Raw genomic sequence first — 20,361 nt, forward strand, 5'->3', positions numbered from 1 at the left:
CACCGGGGCCCCTTCCTGCGGTAAGGGGAGACAGACCCCACCCCACCCTCCGATGCTCCGGGTCCCCGCCACCCCTCCCCCACCCCTCCCCCACCACGTGCAGGCCCGGGAAGGCAAAGAGGCCCAGCCACGGTCACCAGGGATTTTCTTTTCTTTTTTTGCTGGTTTCAGGCTTTTTTCTGCCTGAGTGAAAATGAAACAAACACCCCCTGCGCCTCCCCGCCACCAGACACACACGCACACCGGCAGTCGTGCACTCGCGCGCCCGGCCTCCCAGCCGCCGTGTCCGGGGCGGGACCCTCTCTGCACAAACAGCCGCGGGCCGGGCCGAGCGGGGAGCGCGCCGCCCGCTGCCCAGCGCCCGCCCGCTTCCTCGCGCCCCTGCCCGCCGCGCGCTGCCCGCCGCCCCGGAGGAGCGCCCGGCGGCCGGCCGGCCCGAGCGCAGGCGGCACACCCCGCCCCGGCACGCCCCGCCGGGCTCGGGCAGAGGCAGCGCGCCGACTGTTCGGGCAGCCGAGGACGACGCCGGGGCCGGGAGCCGAGGCGCAGGTCAGCCCCGAGCGCGCCCAGCTTCTGCGGATCAGGTGGGTCCCGCGGGGCGCCGCCCGAGCCCCCAGAGGCCGCGAGCCGAGCCCGGCCCGGCCCTGGGCGGCGGGCGCCGAGTGAGGGCGGCGCGGGGAGAGGACGGGCCACCGCGCTGGCCCTGCCGTGTTGCTGCCCTGCCTGTGTCCCCGCTTTTGTTCTTGTCGCTACCACTGCGCCCTACTCCGACCCCGTTTCTGTCCCCGCCTCTGCCCAGCCTTCCAGACTCGGGCCAGAAGGGCCGCGGGGTGGGCTTCCCACGGGGTTCGCGAGGTGGAGGCGGGAGAGGGCAGGCTCAAGGGGCGCGGAGCTGGACCACCGAGGTAGTCTCGAAAGGAGAGAGGGTTCTGCCCCCGTGTATGGAGCAGGATGGGGGAAGGGCTCCATCGCCCAGGACCAGATGGGAAGAGGATGCCTCCGGGAAGGGGGAGCCTGGGAGGGTGAAGTGAGGGGCGCAGGAACCCCCGAGAGCCGGGGCACGGAGCGGGAGAGGTCGGGGAGCTCAGAGAGCCGAGGAGCAACCCAACACCCAGCACCGGGAAAGTTTCAAACGTTGTAACTTTGGCAGCTACCAGGCCTGCTGCATCGGGGTGATGGGAGGCGAAGCCCTTCAGGTCTTCAGACCACCACGTTCCCACTCAAAGGGACACCACTCCGCGTTTGAAAATGGCAGAAAAACAGCTAAACAGAATGATTGCACAAACTCTTGAAAGGCGTCCAAGAAACAGTAAAGTGGAAAAAAATGTCAGCGCGCGAAGAGAGAAAGCAGAGCGACTTGAGATTCCCCAATCTTCCCGCGGGCCAGGGAGGGAGGGAGGGAGGCGCGGAGGCTGTCGGCGAGCTCGCTCCTCCCCCAGGAGAGACCCGAGACCCCGGCGGCTGCGTTTGTAGCTCTGCTTGTGGTTTGCGCTCCTTCTGGCCGCTGAGCAGGCCTTGCTGCCTCCTTCATTTACTTAGAAATAGGTGGGTCTCAGGGGGCAGGAAGTACGGGGTGAGGGTGGGGGGAGCCCTGGCCTCGCTGTCTCCTAGCTGGGAAACCCTTTCCCAGGGAGAGCCTCAGTTTCCATAACTACGAAATAGAGATACTGCAGTGAGTAAAGAAATGCCAAGCGCCAAGGGGCTGTGTATGTGCGTGTGTGGGCGCGCGTGTGTACGTAGGGGAAGGATGTGGATGGTCTGTTGTACTTCTGCACTTCTTTGGCTACACTCAGCACTTTTTACCTTGCTCGGAGTTAATTCTGGGTGTACCTTGCCTCGCCTACCAGGCTGGGGGGCAGGTGCAGATTCCCAGTTATTGTTACATGTAACAGGTACGCAATGACTGAATAAGGCAGAGCTGAAAAAGTCCCTAGGGTTTACCTGGTCAGGGAGATTTCAGACTTTGCCCCTGAGAAGCCTAGGGTCCTCGCTCAAGGGGCACCATGGTGGGGGAGGGGAGCCTAGGCGGCAGGGCTCTGGTCCTTACCTTCCCTCTTTCAGGCAGAACCGGTTCAGTTCTGCCTTTGCCTCTTCTATATATTAGGAAACCCCAGAGGCTGTTTTTGGTATCAGATTCTTCAGATCCAGTCTGATCTGGCCATCTTTGGTGGAGAAACTAAATCTAGAGGTGTGCACAGTGATTTGGGCAAGATCCGCCAGTCGCCAAGCCTAGCCAGGAAACCTGTCTCCTTAGTCCTAGGTCAGCAATGCCTTTTCCTGGCCCTGGTGGCTCTGAGCCACCGGCTCACCTCTGAGCACCAACCAGCCTAGACCCTAACTCCAGGGCCCCAGGGCCGCCTCCCTACCCTTGAGGGAGAAGAAGCCCAGGGGTCTCATCCTCTGAGCTTTTCCAGGCCTTCAGTGGGCCTTTCACATGCAAGTTGGTTTCACAGGCTGAGGTCAAAAGAATTAGGTTCCCCAGAAACTAGTCAGCACACTGCCCCTTTCTTAGCCCAGCCCAACAGGTGTCATCGACCTCCTTTATAGTTGGGGAGATGAAGGTGCAGAGAGGTCAAGTAACTCGCTCCTGGGCACTCAACTCCTAAATTGCAGGGGGGATTTGAAAGCAGCTCTGTCTGGCTCTAAGGCTTCTGCTCTTTGCATTACATCATCTCTCATGATGGCTAGAGAACAGCTAATGGACAGATGTCATTGAGATGGGGGCAAGGGTGAGGGGAGAATGGCCGAAAGGGGGGCTGGGTTAAGGGGGAGGCTGGACATTAATATAGGTGCATTCACAGCGTAAATATAATTATTGATATATTTGAACTGAATGTGTTTTCTGCCCTGTACATTGTCTTTATTTTAGCTTTTATTTTCTAGACACTTTAGAATTATTTTCTTTTCCTAATTTTTAACTGAAGTATAATTTCCATATGATAAAATCCACAGACGGTAAGTATTGGGTTCAACAAGTTTTGAAAGCTGTTTGCACCTATGTAACCACCACCCAAAATGAGATATGAAATATTTGCATCATCTTAGAAAGTTCCCATTTCCAATGACTTTTCCTCCTGCCCTTCCAAGCAGCCATTTTCTGATTTTCCTCACCATTGATTAATTTTGCCCGCTCCTGGACCTCACATAAATGGAATCATACTGTGTGTCTCTTTCACGTCTGGCTTATTTCACTCAACCTGATGTTTGTTAAATTCACCTGTGTTATTGTGTATATGAGTAGTTTGTTCCTTTTCAGTGCTGAGTCGTATTCCATTTTATGGATATACCATCATTTGCGTATTTATTCTCCTGTTGATGAATATTTGGGTTATTTCCAATCTGGGCTAGTCTTTCTTTCTTTCTTTCTTTTTTATTTTTGGCTGCATTGGGTCTTTGTTGCTGCGTGCAGGCTTTCTCTAGTTTTGCCAAGCAGGGACTACTCTTCATTGAGGTACACAGGCTTCTCACTGCAGTGTCTTCTCTTGTTGCGGAGCATGGGCTCTAGACACGCGGGCTCAGTAGTCGTAGCGGACAGGCTTAGTTGCTCCGCAGCATGTGGGATCTTCCCGGACCAGGGATCAAACCCGTGTCCCCTGCATTGGCAGTCGATTCTTAACCACTGCGCCACCAGGGAAGTCCCTGGACTATTATTTCTGGTAGAAATCTTTTGTGGTCATTTGTTATCACTTAGAAGTGAAATTGTTGGGTCATAGAGCATACCATTTTACATCCCCACAGCTATGTATACGACATAATTATTCCACATCCTTGACAATATTTGGTATTGTCTGTCTTTTAAATTTTTTTTAAACTTTTTTTTTTTGCAGTACACTGGTCTCTCACTGTTGTGGCCTCTCCCGTTGCGGAGCACAGGCTCCGGACGCACAGGCTCAGCGGCCATGGCTCACAGGCCCAGCCGCTCCGCGGCATGTGGGATCTTCCCAGACCGGGGCACGAACCCATGTTCCCTGCATCAGCAGGCGGACTCTCAACCACTGCGCCACCAGGGAAGCCCTGTCTTTTTTATTTTAGCCATTTTAGTGCCTGGATAATGGTGTCTTATACCTTCTGTTTTTTGGGGTTTTTTTTTTTGCGGTACACTGGCCTCTCACTGTTGTGGTCTCTCCCGTTGCGGAGCACAGGCTCCGGACGCGCAGGCCCAGCGGCCATGGCTCACGGGCCCAGCCGCTCCGCGGCATGTGGGATCCTCCCAGACCGGGGCACGAACCCGTGTCCCCTGCATCGGCAGACGAACCCTCAACCACTGCGCGACCAGGGAAGCCCCTATACCTTCTGTATTTATGATGGAATTATAAGAGTTCTTGAGGAACACAACAAGATCGGGGCAAAGAATATGAAACAAGATGGTGGTGTGGAGGCCACTGTGAGCCATGACTCCAGAGGGAAGGAACCAAATGGTGGCTGGAATTGTGACCTTAGGAATAGGAATTTACGAGCTCGGGAGAGCTCTCTATATATCAACTGAGATTTAAAGATCTGGTCCTTGTGCTCTATAAATACACAAGCTGACTCATGCTCATGGCTTTAAATGCTACCTGTATAGCAATCATCTTTACCTCCAGTTCAGATCTCTGTTGTAGGCTCCCAAGTCACATGTTTTTCTTGTTTTTTTTGGGTTTTTTTTTGCGGTATGCGGGCCTCTCACTGTTGTGGCCTCTCCCGTTGCGGAGCACAGGCTCCGGACGCGCAGGCCCAGCGGCCATGGCTCACGGGCCCAGCCGCTCCACGGCATGTGGGATCCTCCCGGACCGGGGCACGAACCTGTGTCCCCTGCATCGGCAGGCGGACTCTCAACCACTGCGCCACCAGGGAAGCCCCCCAAGTCACGTGTTTAACTGCCCTTTGGGTATCTCTTCTTGGATGTCTCAAAGACACTGCAGACTGGACAAATCCAGAATAGAATTCATTATCTCCTGTTGGCTTTTTGTCGTGGGTCATTGGATGGTGCCACTAGCTGAAAGAATATGGAAAGAGGAATGCCTGAGGTTGGGCAGGGAGATACTGAATTTAGTTCCAAGCTAAATGGTGTGGAGCAGTCAAGGAAGATAAAGACTGGGTTGCACTGGGCAATTAGGAGATTACTGAAATATACTGCGAGTGGTTTTGGTGGAGTGGAGGGCAGGTAAGCTAGATTGCTGGTAGGTGAGAGAGAAAGAACTGGAGATGGTGAGTAGAGTCAACTCTTTGAAGAAGTTTGTTTGAGAAAGTCAGAGGAGGGATTGAGCTATAGTTGGAGGAAGACAGGGTGAAGAAAAGGACTTTAGGATGGAAAAGATAAGTGAGATATAGGCTCAGGGGAAGGATTTAGTCCAGGAGAGGGAAGGAATGGCCAATACAGCAAGGTGCTGGGAGGAGTAGGAGGGAGTGGGGAGGGTTGGCTTTGAAAAAAGATGGAGAAGCTTCATCAACTACAAAATTCTCTGTTGACTCTCCATGTGGACAACTCCTAATCATGACATGTGAGGTTCTTCACCACCTGCTTCCATCTCATCTCATATATATAGTGTATATCAGTTAGCTTTTGCTGCATAACAAACATCCCCCCCCCCAACGCGTAGTTTATGACCACAAAGGTTTATTTATTACTCACACTACACGTCAGCTGGAGGGCAGTTGCAACTGCATGGTTTTGTAGATCTGCTCTGGGTGCCAGCCAGCCGGAATATCTGCTCCCTGTATCTTCTCCTCCCAGGACCCAGGCTGAAGCTGCTGCTTCTACCTGTTATATGTTATTTTATGGTGAGAGCTGGAGGAAGAAAGAGATGATGTGAAGCTTCTTAAAGTCTCTGAACTGGCTCATGATCACTTCTACCCATATTCCTTTGGTCATAGCCAGTCATATGACCAAGTCCAAAGTCAGTGGGACGGAGATATATGTCCTCTACCTATTGGCCTGGAGTGGATACTTGGGAACAGCAGTCCACGTATATTTGTTAGAAACTCCTTCACACAGGTCCCCACCTATCTTTATCTCTCCAAACTAATCCCCATCACATTGCTCTTTGGTACCATTGTTCCCCTTTCCTGAAGCATGGCAATGGCCTTTCAAGTCTCTATATCCCTCTATCTAGGCATCATCACCCCCGCCCCCACCCCTGACCCAGCTGCCCCTGCTGAGTTGGTGTGCAGCTCTTTCAACCTGGACCCTGCTGCTGTGTGCTCCCTGTTCTCTGCTCCAGACTCGCACCCTCCCGCACACCCTCTCCCTGCAGCCCAAGTCCTCTTTCTAGACACCAAATTGATTGGCATTTTCCATCTTTCCAAGGCTCCCCTCTGCTCTCAGGATAAAGCACATGTCCCTTTAGGTGACATCCAAGGTCTTTGAAATTCTCATCCCTCACCACCCCACCCCTTGGAACTTCTGCTCCAGCCTGAGGGAATGACTGCAATTCCTGAAACCCGCTCTGGGCTTTTCCCCATGCCGCTCCCTCTGCTTAGAACACCCTCTCCGCCTCCCCTGCAAGCCCACTCACAGACTCCTACTCATCCTTCAAGAGCCCCACAAACCTACTCACAGAATCTCACTCATCCTTCAAGACCCAGCTTAACCATCACCCTCTCTGAGATGGCAGTCTCTTCATCCTGCCCCCCATGAACTAGGCATTCCCTTTCCTCCCGCCAGGTCTCTGGGCATCCTGCAGTACACACCCCAGATACATTCTGTCGCATGTCATCATTCCTCCCCTCCTCGACTATAAGCTGCTGGAGCACACTGTGCACATGACCACAGTGCTCTTTACCTGACCCACGCTGCTGGCTAAGAGTGGCCTCTGGAGGCCCACTGCCTGAGTTTGCACCCTAATGCCTGTCAGACCTGGGGCAAAATACCTCCCCTCTCAGCCTGGGCTGAAAGGTCTGCTGATAAAAGCTTCACCCTCAGTCCTGCGAGACGGAGGCCATGTAGGCCAGTCTGGGAAAACAAAAAGTAACGTACAGGGCTTCCCTGGTGGCGCAGTGGTTGAGAGTCCGCCTGCCGATGCAGGGGACACGGGTTCGTGCCCCGGTCCGGGAAGATCCCACATGCCGCGGAGCGGCTGGGCCCGTGAGCCGTGGCCGCTGAGCCTGCGCGTCCGGAGCCTGTGCTCCGCAACAGGAGAGGCCACAACAGTGAGAGGCCCGCATACCGCAGAAAAAAAAAAAAAAAAAAGTACATTTGGACTGTGGACTGAAGGCAAAGGGGTCATCATTTAGTATACTTAACTCAATTATTTATAAAAGCCCTTGCAGGAACTTCCCTGGCAGTCCAGTAGTTAAGACTTTGCCTTCCAATGCAGGGGGTGCGGGTTCGATCCCTGGTCGGGGAGCTAAGATTCCACATGCCTCACGGCCAAAAAACCAAAACATAAAACAGAAGCAATAAGAAGAAAAAAAAAAAAAAGAAGCAATATTGTAACAGATTCAATAAAGACTTTGACAATGGTCCACATCAAAAAAATCTAAATAAATAAATAAAGTCCTTGCAGTTCTAAAAAGGGGAAGTAAAAATATGTCATCGAAATCTCCAGCCAAGGAACTAATCTGCTCACCTTGTCTCAACGCTGGCGTGGAGGCCACAGACCTCAGCTGCCTACGGTCAGGCTGTGGCTCTTGCCAGGATTTGGGCTCTGCCCTTATTGCCAAACAGAGTCTCTAAAGGAGAGGTGGCAAGGGCAGCAGGGTGGAGACCCGAGGCAGTGTGCTTACGTTTTGTGTCCCAGGGGAAACCGCACCCAGGCGTTCTCCAGGGAGCTGGTGTAGGGCCTGTCTTTCCTGCAGTGCCTGTCTCAGGCCGTGTGTGGTGGGCAGATGTGAAGGGCAGGCGAAAGCGTGGAGCTGCTGCTTGGGCCAGGTCCTAACTGGAGAGTGAGTGATCTGAGACAGAAGGAGCACATCCGGGAAGGCAGAGGGGGAAAGGATTTCTAGAAGGATGTGGTCAAGAGGGTTGCATGGCTGAGAGGATGGATAGAGGATTGGGCCCTGGAAGAGGTCGGCTGGCTATGGGTTGATCGCAAGAGCCTGGAGGGAACGGAAAAATACTGTAGAGTTGTTCTTACCAGAGGTCCCTATGCTAGTGGACAGTTAGACAGGTGAGATCGTATATCCACCTTACTTGGGGCTCACAGAAGCCCTGTGAAGTAGGCAAAGCAGGAGTTATTCCCCCCATTTTACATGTGGGGAAACTGAGGCTTAGAGTTTTGATCTTTTGGCCAAAGTCTCTCAAGAACGAAGTGGCAGAACTGAGGCATGAAAGCCCAGTCTTGACTCCACACCTAATTTGGCTTGGAGACTCCAGTGGGCTGCGGGCAGGGGGAGTGAAGGTGATTCTGAAGGGGGGCCAGGGTGCTGGGGCACAGATCCATGCCCAGCCCAGCTGAGGGCTCCTGCCTGGCTCAGCCCAGAATTAGCCAGAGAGAGTGAAAAGTAGCAGCTGGAAGAGGTTGGAGAGAGAGAGTAAGGTCTTGTAATTAGTTTTATTTATTTATTTATTTGGCTGTGCTGGGTTTTAGTTGTGGCATGCAGACTCTTAGTTGCAGCATGCGAACTCTTAGCTGCGGCATGTGTGTGGGATCTAGTTCCCCGACCAGGGATCGAACCCGGGCCCCCTCCATTGGGAGCGCGGAGTCTGGACCACCAGGGAAGTCCCTTATGATTAAGGGACTTATATTAAGTTCTTAATAAAAGTTTCAAACTCCTTCCCAGTCTGGGTGTTCTTATCTTCTGTAGACTTGCTTCACGTGCCCTGGACTTGGCCCCATATGGGGGGTGGGAGGGACACTAAAAGGAGCTTTGGGCTGAAGGTGAGCTCGTCTCGCCCCACTGAAGCTAGTGCTGCCAGCAGCAGGAGCTGTCGGAGCCTCAGCTTCTCCGTCAACAAAACGATACAAGGCTATGATCTGGCCGACTTCTCTCTGAGCAATATCTGCTGTTAAACAAAATGCAGACGAGTCCAAACCACCAGGAAGTGAACATTCAAACTAAAAATGTGCAAGGGAGAAGCAGCCGCTTTGGGCAGAGGGATCAAGTTTTGAGCCCCCATTTGTGAGTTTGGGTACCAGGAACTGGTTCTAAAAGTTACACCTCTTGCCAAGACTCATGCTTTGAATCACATATTCATTCAACATTCACTGAGCTGCCGGAACTTCATTCACTCATTGTTAAAGCATCCAGAATTTATTGAGCGTCTGCTACGTGCCCTGCGAGACACCTGAGAGTAGCAGTGAATAGAGAGGTACAATCCCTGCCCGCGCAGAGGTAGAATTTAGCTTGGGAGACAGTCATTCAACAGCCAAGTGCACAGAGAGAGCCAAGAAGGAGAAATACGGGGTGGAGGGTCACAGGGGCCTGCAGCTATCGGGGCAAGTCGTCAGGAAGGGCTTCCCTGAGGAAGCGACCTTCAAACTGCAGCCTGCAGGGGTTAGAGGCTGAAGAGGGAAGAGTATTTCAGGCACAGGGAGGAGGCTCTGAGAAGCAATCATCCTGATCTTCCCCATGGCCGTTCCAGAATCCAGATGGCCCTGGTGTCTGGAGCGACACCGAGGAGGGAGCGAGCCTGGGGCAATGGGTCAGCTGCCCAGCGGGGTGAGGTTGTGTTTGGTAGCATCTGCAGGCAGAAGCGCAGCTGTCCTTTCTCCTCCGTCAGGGAAACCACGAGTCCTCAAGCGGCCGGCCAGCTGTCTCCGAGAGGAACTTGCCTGGCATCTGTGGGGAGCGACACGACACTTTGCAAAATCAAGGGCGGGGTTTCTCTAAGGGGAATATGGCTCCCGGAGAGCAGGGACTGGGTCTGGATGTGCTCTCGGTTGATCGATGGTTGTTTGTAGATTGGTATTTTTATGGCAAACTCTTATTTTCATATGTTAACCAGAGCTGTGCAGAGGAAGGGGGAATTAATGTTCTCATGTGCAAACTGAGTGCTTAGGAATTCATTCCCTGGCACGAAAAGGCTCAGTAAATGTTTGCGGCTGGTCTATTAAGAAGCACCTGAGAAGAGGCGCCGGTCAGGAGTCCTGGCTGCAGGCAGCCGAGGGAGCTCACGGCTCACCGGGGCAGAGGAGGCGCGCATTGGAAGCATCTTTTGTTGTTGCTCACAGTATCCCTGGGGAAGCTGGAAAAGCAAGTTGCGCAGAACCAGTAGAGGCTGGACAACAGACCACACAGTTAGGCTCTCCCAACAGGAGCTAATTGTAGCTTTTGCTGCCACTGGAGCTGCTGTAACATTTCACTGGCATCGGAACCTTAGCGCTACTTCCTTATGATGCAAAGCTGACCAGGCCTGGGTCACTCTCCTGCATTCCAGGTGCAGATGAATGACCAGGAGGAGTGTTCGGTTCGTTCTGCTCTGGTGGTGGAAGAGGGTTCCTGACGCTAAGCTGAGAAGTCACAAAATCCTCCAAAGTCACCAGAGATAGGGGGTCCAGTAGTGTCACAGAATCCTACAGGTCTAAGGAGAGTCACAGGACCACAGCTATGGGAGGGAAAAGTATTCTGGGGGGGGCTTCCCTGGTGGCGCAGTGGTTGAGAGTCCGCCTGCCGAAGCAGGGGATGCGGGTTCATGCCCCGGTCCGGGAGGATCCCACATGCCGTGGAGCTGCTGGGCCCGTGAGCCATGGTCGCTGAGCCTGCGCGTCTGGAGCCTGTGCTCCACAACGAGAGAGGCCACAACAGTGAGAGGCCTGCGTACTGGGGAAAAAAAAAAAAAAAGTGTTCTGGGTAACTTCCAGAGGGGCAGCCTGGCCTTAGTCAAGTTATTGAACCCCTGAACCTCAACATTCTCGTGTGTAAATGGGTTGGCGTGGATTTAAGAGAGAACCTGTGTGTCTAGTGCCTGACATGGTGCTTGTTATCATTATTATTGGTAGAAGTAATAGTAACGTCACTCTGCCGTTATCAGAACAGTTATGTTCTCGAAGGAAGAAACCCAACGTACGAAAATCTAGAGGAATTCAGAAGTGACCGCACACTTTTACACAAACAGATTCTCTGCAGGGTGTTCCTTTAAATTTTTACCTCCCCAGTATACTTAGGATAGGATTTAACTTATCAAAAATAAACCAGAGGAATGAATGCATCGCCATTGTACAGACCCTTGTTAAATACTGCTGAGGAGAGCAGTTCTTTTGCAGGAATTGACAGATCTGTTTAGACATCCCAGACTCGCTTCCTCGCTGTGGAAGCCTTCAAAAAGGAAGAGGGAAGTTCATGGCCACAGGACTGTAGCCACCGCCCTCACACACAGCCCCAGGAGGGTTGGGCTGCACCACCATACACTCTCCCCAGAAAAACAGACTCCCACAAACACAGAAGGCCTGGATTAGAGCTGGAGGCCATGGTATGCTGGTAAATGTTTCATGACCAGTTGAAAAATGAAAGCCCAGGGACTTCCCTGGTGGTGGAGTGGTTAGGACTCTACGCTTCCACTGCAGGGGGCACAGGTTTGATCCCTGCAAGCCACATGGCCAGGCCAAAAAAAAAAAAAAGAAAGCCCTGATACATGGTATTTGCCAATTCCCATAGTATAGATATTTCCACTGTGACCAGTTTCAAGCTGCTACTGGAGTAGCTGGGAGCATGCTGCTGTAGAGTATTTTCCACTGTGTCTAGATACAGCAGACATAAATAACCTCAAGGGTATAGCATGTAGTAAGACAATTAGGACGTGATAAGGTTTTTTGTTGTTGTTTTTTTTACATCTTTATTGGAGTAGAATTGCTTTACAATGGTGTGTTAGTTTCTGCTTTACAACAAAGTGAATCAGTTATACATATACATATGTTCCCATATCTCTTCCCTCTTGCATCTCCCTCCCTCCCACCCTCCCTATCCCACCCCTCTAGGTGGTCACCAAGCACCGAGCTGATCTCCCTGTGCCATGCGGCTGCTTCCCACTAGCTATCTACCCTACGTTTGGTAGTGTGTATATGTCCATGCCACTCTCTCACTTTGTCACAGCTTACCCTTCCCCCTCCACATATCCTCAAGTCCATTCTCTAGTAGGTCTGTGTCTTTATTCCCGTCTTACCCCTACGTTCTTCATGACATTTTTTTTTATTCTTAAATTCCATATATATGTGTTAGCATATGGTATTTGTCTTTCTCGTTCTGATTTAGGAAGTGATGAATTTTGATGATTACCTTTTTTTTTTTTTTTGCGGTACGCGGGCCTCTCACTGTCGTGGCCTCTCCCGTTGCGGAGCACAGGCTCCGGACATGCAGGCTCAGCGGCCATGGCTCATGGGCCCAGCTGTTCCATGGCATGTGGAATCCTCCCGGACCAGGGCACGAACCCGTGTCCCCTGCATTGGCAGGCGGACTCTCGACCACTGCGCCACCAGGGAAGCCCCTGATGATTACCTTTTATCTTACTGTAATTCACTTAGTTGTGAGTTTATAGAATTTAATTTTTAATAATGGCTGTGTTTAACAACTTGCTCGCCAAGTTCCTGAAAATTTAACAAATGGCTCTTGCAAGCCAGCATGAGCCAGCTCCAGGATGCTACTGGCTTGGGAGGTCCTTGGGGACTCCAGAGGACCCCGTGAAAATAGGCCATCCCCCCAAACAGCAGCTTCCCCTGCCCTCAGGCAGTCTCTAACATGCCAGCCTTTTTATTGGCTTTGTTACCCTTTTCCCCACCTGAAATTATGTCTTTAATGACTACCAACTAGAATGTGAGCTCTGTGAGAACAGAAGACTTTCCTGGGTGGTTCGTTGCCGAATCCCCAGTGCTTAGAACACTGCGTGCATGTAGCTGACCCTCAATAACCATGGATCAACTGCACGAGCAGAGACAGGGCTAGGACCCTTCGAGGGTTCAAATCCTGCCTCTGCTATGAAGTGCCTCTTTCTTTTTTTTTAATTGAAGTATAGTTGATCTACAATTGTGTTAGTTTCAGGTGTACAGCAAAGTGATTCAGATATATATATACACACACACACACACACACATGTTCTTTTTTCCTTATAAGTTGTTGAAAGATATTGCGTATAGTTCCCTGTGCCATTCAGCAGGTCCTTGTCAGTTATCTGTTTTACATACAGCATTGTGTATACGTTAATCCCCAAAGGGTGCATGTTTCCTTGAGCCTCTTCATCTATAAAAGAAAAGAGTTTGAGCAGAGACCCCTAGGGTTCCCTTCAGGTGTAAAAAGTCTCTGTACCTGACAAAGGCGTCCCTTCCCCACAGTGCAGCCAAACAGGGATTCTCAACTGAGCATCCTCAGGGGTATAAGCCAGTGCACGGGTTGTTAGGACCGTCGGTTTTATTCTTTTCCTCCGAGGACAGCTTTCAACACTGAGTGCAGCATGGCTTCCCTTGAGCTGCCGTGACTGGCCCCATCCAGCTGTGCAGAGAGAGCGCCAGGCCCTGCCTGTTCAGGGGCAGCAGATATTTTGAGGCCTGTGGCATTTGCAGCTGGGTGAAATGCTCTAGGGTGAAGGAGGGAAGTCTTCCTGGGTGAGTCGTTCCAGCAGGATGGGCGCCCACAGCTCCACCTGGAACACAGAGCCCACTGGAGCCAAGTGGGGGCAGCCCTAGGAGGGAGGCAGAACAGGGACCCTACGTGTCTCCTGCATCGTGCTTTGCACCTTAGGACAGTGAGGTAAAAGACCGATCCTTTCCTTCTTCCTTTCTTTCTGGTCTCCCGTGGACCGGTCCTTTGGTAAAATACCGTAAACGTGAATTCCTCTCAATTTCTGTCCCTCCTCGTGGAGGAACAAACAGCATCTGTCCGCAGCCCCGCTTTGAGACTCACAGCAGCTGGTGGAAACAGGTGTTGGAGTCTCCTCCCTTTGCAGGTGAGAACACTGAGCCAGGCGGGGCTCAGGACCCTCCCTGGGTCCCTGAGGAGTGGAGGGAGATGGTGAGGCCCACACCTCCATGTCCCCAGGGGAGAGGCCACCAGCGCTGTCCGAGGGAGTCATCCTCATCCCTTCTCGAGGCTGAGATGACTGAATCCAGCCTCCTCTTCCCTGGGAGGTTCCAGGCAGAAGTAGGAACAGATAAACCCAATCCGCATCTTCTTCTGCATCTCATTGCCCTCCTCCACAAGGTCGTCCCCCTCCAGGGCAAGGTGGAGATGGTCCGGGACCCTCCCTCTACTACTGACTCAGTGCAGCTGGAGGCCTTCTCTGGTGCCCAGCAGCCCCAGGGAGCAGCCGATGCCCCCAGTCCATCTGCTTTGGGGCAGCATCGTAGGTTTTTCCGCCTTTCCCTGCATAGGTCCCTTTTCCTATGGTGTTTGGTCCACACTGAGATTCAGATTTGCTTTCCCTGAGGGATGGGGCTTGGGCGTGAACTGCCACTACCGGGCAAGTAGGGCTGCCGGGGTTCTGCCTGCCCTTCTACAGTCAGCAAACTGGGAAGGGGAGTGATTCAGAAACCAGAGATATCATCAAACAGGAACAACTCACGCTTACTGGGCACTTACTCCAGACGCTGTTCTAGTAGCTTTACAGGAGCCCTGCCTTTTCATCACCCAGAAACCTGTTTTTTATAAATGAGGCAAGGAAGCACAGAAAGGTTTAGCTATTTCCCAGGGCCACATGGTAGGGGAGAGATCTGGGACTCACATACGGGTGAGATGATGGGACCCTTCATCAGGGCCGCGTACTGCCTTCATAAAGATGTCAGAGCAGGCAGGGAGCTGGCGTAGCCCTCAGTCCAACCCTCTCACTCCAATGGATGGGGAAACCCAGGCCCAGAGAGGGGTGGGGCCTCCCCTAAGGTCACACAGGGCCTGCGCTGGAGCCCAGGAGTCCTACACGCCACCTTCGGCTCTGTCCGGCTTTTACCACCTTGGGTCAAGCATCAGAGTAACAGTTACAAGGTAACATCGCCAAGACGGCTCATCTGCTGGTTCTGTGCTGCGGGGGCCCCCTGTGGTTACGTGGGGGCGGGAAGGGCATGGGAGGCCCAGCCAGACCCCAGCAGCGCCCTCTGCCTGCACTGCTTGAGAAAGGTCTTGGGCATGGAGTCCCGGCATTAGTTGGAAAAGTTCAGACTCTTTGCTCCCCCGCCAGCCCCCCATGCTGTAGAGAAACAAGCGGCCCATCCGCTCCTAGATGTCACATTTCCTGTTTGTGAGCCTGGATTGAGGTAGAGTCCATGGTGAAGGGCAAGGGGAGGGCGGGGCCTTCGTTTCGGGAATTAGAATAGTTGGAGGTGGAAAGAGCTGGAAGATTTTGCCTAAATGCTTCATTTTGTAGATAGGGACACTGAGACCCCCCAGATGTAAGAACCTGGCCTAGGTCATAGAGGATGCTGGAATCACCCTGGCTTTTGCTTTTTGGTGTTTGGGGTTTGGTTTGTTTTTTCTTTTGGAGACAACGCAATCATAGAATGTGTGAGCTGAGCTGGCAGAGATCTATTTAGTCGGTGCCCCAGTTCACCTCTCCAGGTTGCGTAGTTGAGAACCTGAGACTGGGGTGGAGGTGGGCGGGGATGGAAGAGTACTTTCTTTTTTTTTTTTTTAACTGTGTAATGCTTTATTGTACAAATGTTTTCATAATATATTTAATAATTACTTTATTGTTGAAAATTTGGGCCACTTAAGAAACTATTGGGTTGGCCAAAAGGTTCGTTTGGGTTTTTCCATAACATCTTACAGAAAAACACGAATGAACTTTTTGGGCAATCAAATATAATTTTTTAAATTCATTTTTATTGGATTATAGTTGATTTACAATGTTGTGTTTCTGCTGTACAGCAAAGTGACTCAGTTATACATATATAATACATATGTCCCCTCTTTTTAGAGCACTTTCTTAAGATCCTAGAGCTGGATACTGGCAGAGCCCTGAGAAGAACTCGTTTCTTGAATCAATGTACAACAAATACCATTGAATGCCACCTCTCAGCCGGATGCTGATTAGCAAGGAACTTTCCATCTGGTGGGGAGGTGGATATTAATCAAATAATCATGCATATATGTCCAAAGACTGATCACTGCCCTCAAGGAAAAGAACAGGAAGCTACAAGGAGAATAAGACTCTTCCCTTAGGAAGTGACGTTGGAGCTGAGACCTAAAGGACACGGAGGGAGGGGGTAGACGGGTGTGAGGGGGGTGGGAAAAGGTGTCCCAGGCAGAGGGAAGAGCACGTGCAAAGGTCCCGAGGCAGGGAGTGCCTCATTTTATAAATGAAAAAACCGAAGCCCAGAGATTGGAGACCCATCTAGCTTAGTGCCCCAGAGAATCTTTCTCTTCCCCCACCCCCAAGTTCCTTAAAACTTTTTTAAAGGAAAGAGACAGAAGATAAACAACTAACTAAACAAGTGAGTCAGTGGCAGAGCCGAAAGTACTGGGACCCACCCCCCTCTGCCTTCACGCCAAGGGAATTTTAGAAAACCCTCAGACTGGCTGTTTACGAACTGTGGGACCTTGACTAAGACAGTTAGCCTCTTTGAGCCCCTGTTTCTCCATTTGTAATATGGAGCCCACCTACCTGCTCTGTGGATCCCACACAGGCTTCTTGTGAAAGGGCTCCGTGCTGGCCAGTCAGTGTGGGAGGGAGACCCAGGACAGCGGGACTGCTGGTTCCCCTCCCATGTCTCCTCCAGGGCTGGCCCTGGGCCCCAGGTCTGAAGGAGCCTCTCTCCACCCCATCATTTGACTGTAATCCTGTAATCCACCAGTCAGCATTAATCACATATGGTACCAATGCCCCACCAAGACACATATGTGTCTTGGACAGTGAACTTATAGGAAATAAAGGAGGAAGCTTGGGAGCACCTGTTATGCATCCAGCATCTCAGTAGACACTCCACACAAGCAGCACTGTTTAACCCTCCCAGCAGCCCTGCAAGGTGGGTGCCCTTCTGCCCACTGGCTAGGGAAGGACACGGAATCTCTAAAGGACACTGCCTAAGGTCACATAGCCAGGGAAGGGCCACTCCAGGGGTAGCCCCAGCCTGCTCATCTTGGAGGCTACCTTCTGGTCTGTCTGCCCTTGAGCCAGCCCGGAGCAGAGGGCCCAGGCACCAGGAAGGTGGACCCGCGTGACCTAGGGCAGAGGGCACCCTGGCCGGCAGACACATTGGCTGCCCTTCAAACCAATAGTCTTTCTATCTTTGTTCGACATTTATCTGGGGTGAGAGGTGCCGGAGGAAGTGGATTTGCAGTGAATGCAGATGGTGAGGCTCTCCTGGATTCTGAATTCATTCTACACGAGAACGTTTTCCAGAAGCAGAAGGGATAGAAATTCACTGACAAAGTCACTTTCCCAGCTGCAGTGAGTTAATGTCCTAAAAAAACACCAGCTGTTCCCCATTTTTCTTTCTCTCTTCAGTTTGCCTTTGAGCTTTTCCAAGCCAGACAGCTTCTTGGGAGGCTCGTTAGAGGATTTGTTTTGGTTCCTTTTTTATTTGAAATTTATTTAAATATAGACAAGAACAACTAGCCTTAGAAAGGGGGACTGCGCTGCCTGTAGTTTATTTTGACTGAGCAGCTTGGTGTATTCTTCAGATGGCATCCTTGAACTTGGCTGCTTTTATTAAGTACAGAAAGTATTGCTTACATTTGCATAAAAGACAACAATGCATCTTGGGAAAGTACCAGAGAACCACTAGTTTTATGTAATTAAATCGCTCTTCATCTGGCTTTGCTTTTTTTGTTTTCGGTTTTTTATGGGGGCCACACCGCTCAGCATGCAGGATCTTAGTTCCCCGGGCAGGGTTCCGCCAGGGATCGAACCCGTCCCCCCTGCAGTGGAAGCGTGGAGTCTTTTTTTTTTTTTTTTAAGCATGGAGTCTTAACCACTGGACTGCCAGGGAAGCTCCCGCATTTTGTCTGGTTTTAAAAACAACGTATTCTCATTGTAGAACATTTGAAAAATGCAGAGAAGTGGAAAGAATAAAGTGATCCCTTTGCCACAATCTCATTGCACAGAATTCACCGCTTTTACCACGTGAAGCTAGGTTTTGTTTTCGTGGTAAAATAGAACATAAACCATTTGAACCCTTTTTGAGGGTACAATTCAGTAGCACTAAGTACATTTACAAGTTGGACAACCATCACCAGTGTCCATCTCCAGAACTTTTCCATCGTCTCCAACCAATGAAGCAAATAATTTCCCAATTCCCACTCCTTGCAGCCCCTGGTAACCGCTATTCTACTTTCTGTCTCTATGAATTCAACTACTCTAGGTACCTCATCTAAGTAAAATCATACAATATCTGTCCTTTTGTGTCTGGCTTACTTCACTTAGCATAATGTTTTCAAGTTTGGTCCATGTCGAAGCATGTGTCAGAATTTCATCCCTTTTTAAGGCCAAGTAACATTCCACTGTGTGTCTAGACCACATTTGTTTATCCATTCACTCATGGATGGACATTTGAGTCGTTTCCATCCTTTTGGCTATTGTGAATAATGCTGCTTGGAATCGGTGTACAGGTATCTCTTTGAGTCCCTGCTTTCAGTTCTTTTGGGCATATAACCAGAAGTAGGACTGCTGAGTCGTATGGTAACTCTGTGTGTGTTTAATTTTTTGAGGAGCTGCCCTACATGTCCAGTAATTCTGATGTATAAGATCCAGTGTAAATCATAGTCTCTGTGCAATTTCGTATCTGATTTTCTTACTTCATTTTCCATTGTATCAGCTATTCCTCAACAACGTTTTTTAAACGTTGCGTAATATTCCACTGTGTTGTCACACCACATTTCCTTTTTCTCCACTCATTGATTTCTGGGCCACAGCAAAAGATGTTAAAATACAATGATAAAATAGATAACTTGCTTCTGATAAACAGCCTTATGTTCTGTTCGTACTTGTTCAAGAAATACTCACCAAAGAGAAGTTGCTGCCCTCAAGAAATTTTTAAATTTCTCCTTGGGGGATTCTTGGGGATCATCCAATTCAGTGGTTTTAAAAGTTCTTTGAAGCCAAGGAACCTTTACTACAAACAAAACAGCAAAGAGTTAAAAGGAGAGATGGTCTAGAGAAGGGTGGGTGGGGCTCAGAGTCCTGTTCTCTCAGCCTCTCCGGCTCCTCTCTGTGTCTCTGAGGGACTTGGGAGATTCTGGGGTTTTTTTGGAACACAGTTTGAAAACCACCAGGCTGATCCAGCACCTTTATTTTAACAAAGGGTAGGCATCTTGAGCGAGGAAGGGACTTGGCTGAGGTCAAGTTCATTTTTTCATTCATTCATTCATTCATTTCATTCATTCTTATTTTTTCTCAACCCTTAACACCTGCTGCATGCATGTCAGTATCACTTAGGGAGCTTGTTAAAAATGCAGGTTCTGGGGGCTTCCCTGGTGGCGCAGTGGTTGAGAGTCCGTCTGCCGATGCAGGGGACACAGGTTCGTGCCCTGGTCTGGGAAGATCCCATGTGCCGCGGAGTGGCTGGGCCCGCAAGCCATGGCCACTGAGCCTGCGCGTCCGGAGCCTGTGCTCCGCAACGGGAGAGGCCACAGCAGTGAGAGACCTGCGTACTGCAAAAAACAAAACAAAACAAAACAAACAAAAAAAACCAGGTTCCCAGGACTGTTCCTTCCAGACTCCAAAGCAGTAGATGTATGGAGAGACCAGGACTGGAAACCCAGCTCCACAGTCCACACTGGGCTCCACTGGGGGTCTTCCCCTTCCAGCCCCTGCGTTTGCAGATGCTGGCTCTTCGACCCAAGTGCCCTTCCCCACCCACCAGACTCCTACTCACCCTCTGAGGCCCAGTTCAAATGTAGCCTCTTCTTCTTGGAAGCCTTGCTACACAGCCCGTACACCATGGCTTAGTCCTTCCTCTGTGGCCCCAGAACACAACACGGGGCCTCCATCCCCACTCAGCCACTCACACTTAAATCTTTCTCTTGTGCATAATAGTTAATTGCTTCCAGGCCTGGCTCCCTGACTAGAATGTCAGCTCCTTAGGGAGTCTGTATAATCTCTGCGTTCCCCACAGTACCAGGCATAGAGTGGGTGCTTTGTTATTGTTTATTGGCGGGACTTGGATCTAGTACAGCCCCATATTTGGAGGATAAGAAAACCGAGGCCCAGATACAGCCTGCAATTTATGGAAGTTCATACAGCCCATGGGGGCAGTGCCAGACTGCCACCCGGGTGTCCTGAGGCCCAGCACTCAGCCCTGGCCAGCTGGCCAGGAGGGCAACTAGCCGTCTGCTCTGGGCAGAGGGCACTGGCCCCACTACCTTATCCCTGACTCCTATAATAGCCCCGGTTTTCGGAAATCCAGAGAGCTCTCTGCCTTGCTTCTGATTCAAGTGTACATGTTTGGATGCCTGGAATTAAGTAAATTCTAGTTTCAAAAAGTTTTATAAAGTATAAAACTTCAACATATACTGTATGGGACATTTTGTGAGTGCTGCTTGGACCAAGCCAGCGCTCAGAAGCTATGAAAGCAAATCTAATAGGGA

At 51.0% G+C, this 20,361-nt stretch overlaps 1 protein-coding gene across 2 annotated transcripts in view; it reads left to right on the plus strand.

The window, feature by feature from the left end:
- The first annotated feature begins 420 nt into the window (after nt 1-420).
- GGTA1 (glycoprotein alpha-galactosyltransferase 1 (inactive)) overlaps nt 421-20,361 on the plus strand; it is a 65,684-nt gene continuing 45,743 nt past the window's right edge. For both annotated transcript variants that reach the window (XM_082842106.1, XM_082842107.1), the window contains exon 1: nt 421-584. The gene's annotated coding sequence lies outside the window, so the exon portion shown is untranslated. The remainder of the gene's footprint in view (nt 585-20,361) is intronic.

This window comes from Leucopleurus acutus (genome assembly GCF_964270905.1).
Source record: "Leucopleurus acutus genome assembly, chromosome: 7".
In the NCBI taxonomy this organism is placed as follows: domain Eukaryota; kingdom Metazoa; phylum Chordata; class Mammalia; order Artiodactyla; family Delphinidae; genus Leucopleurus; species Leucopleurus acutus.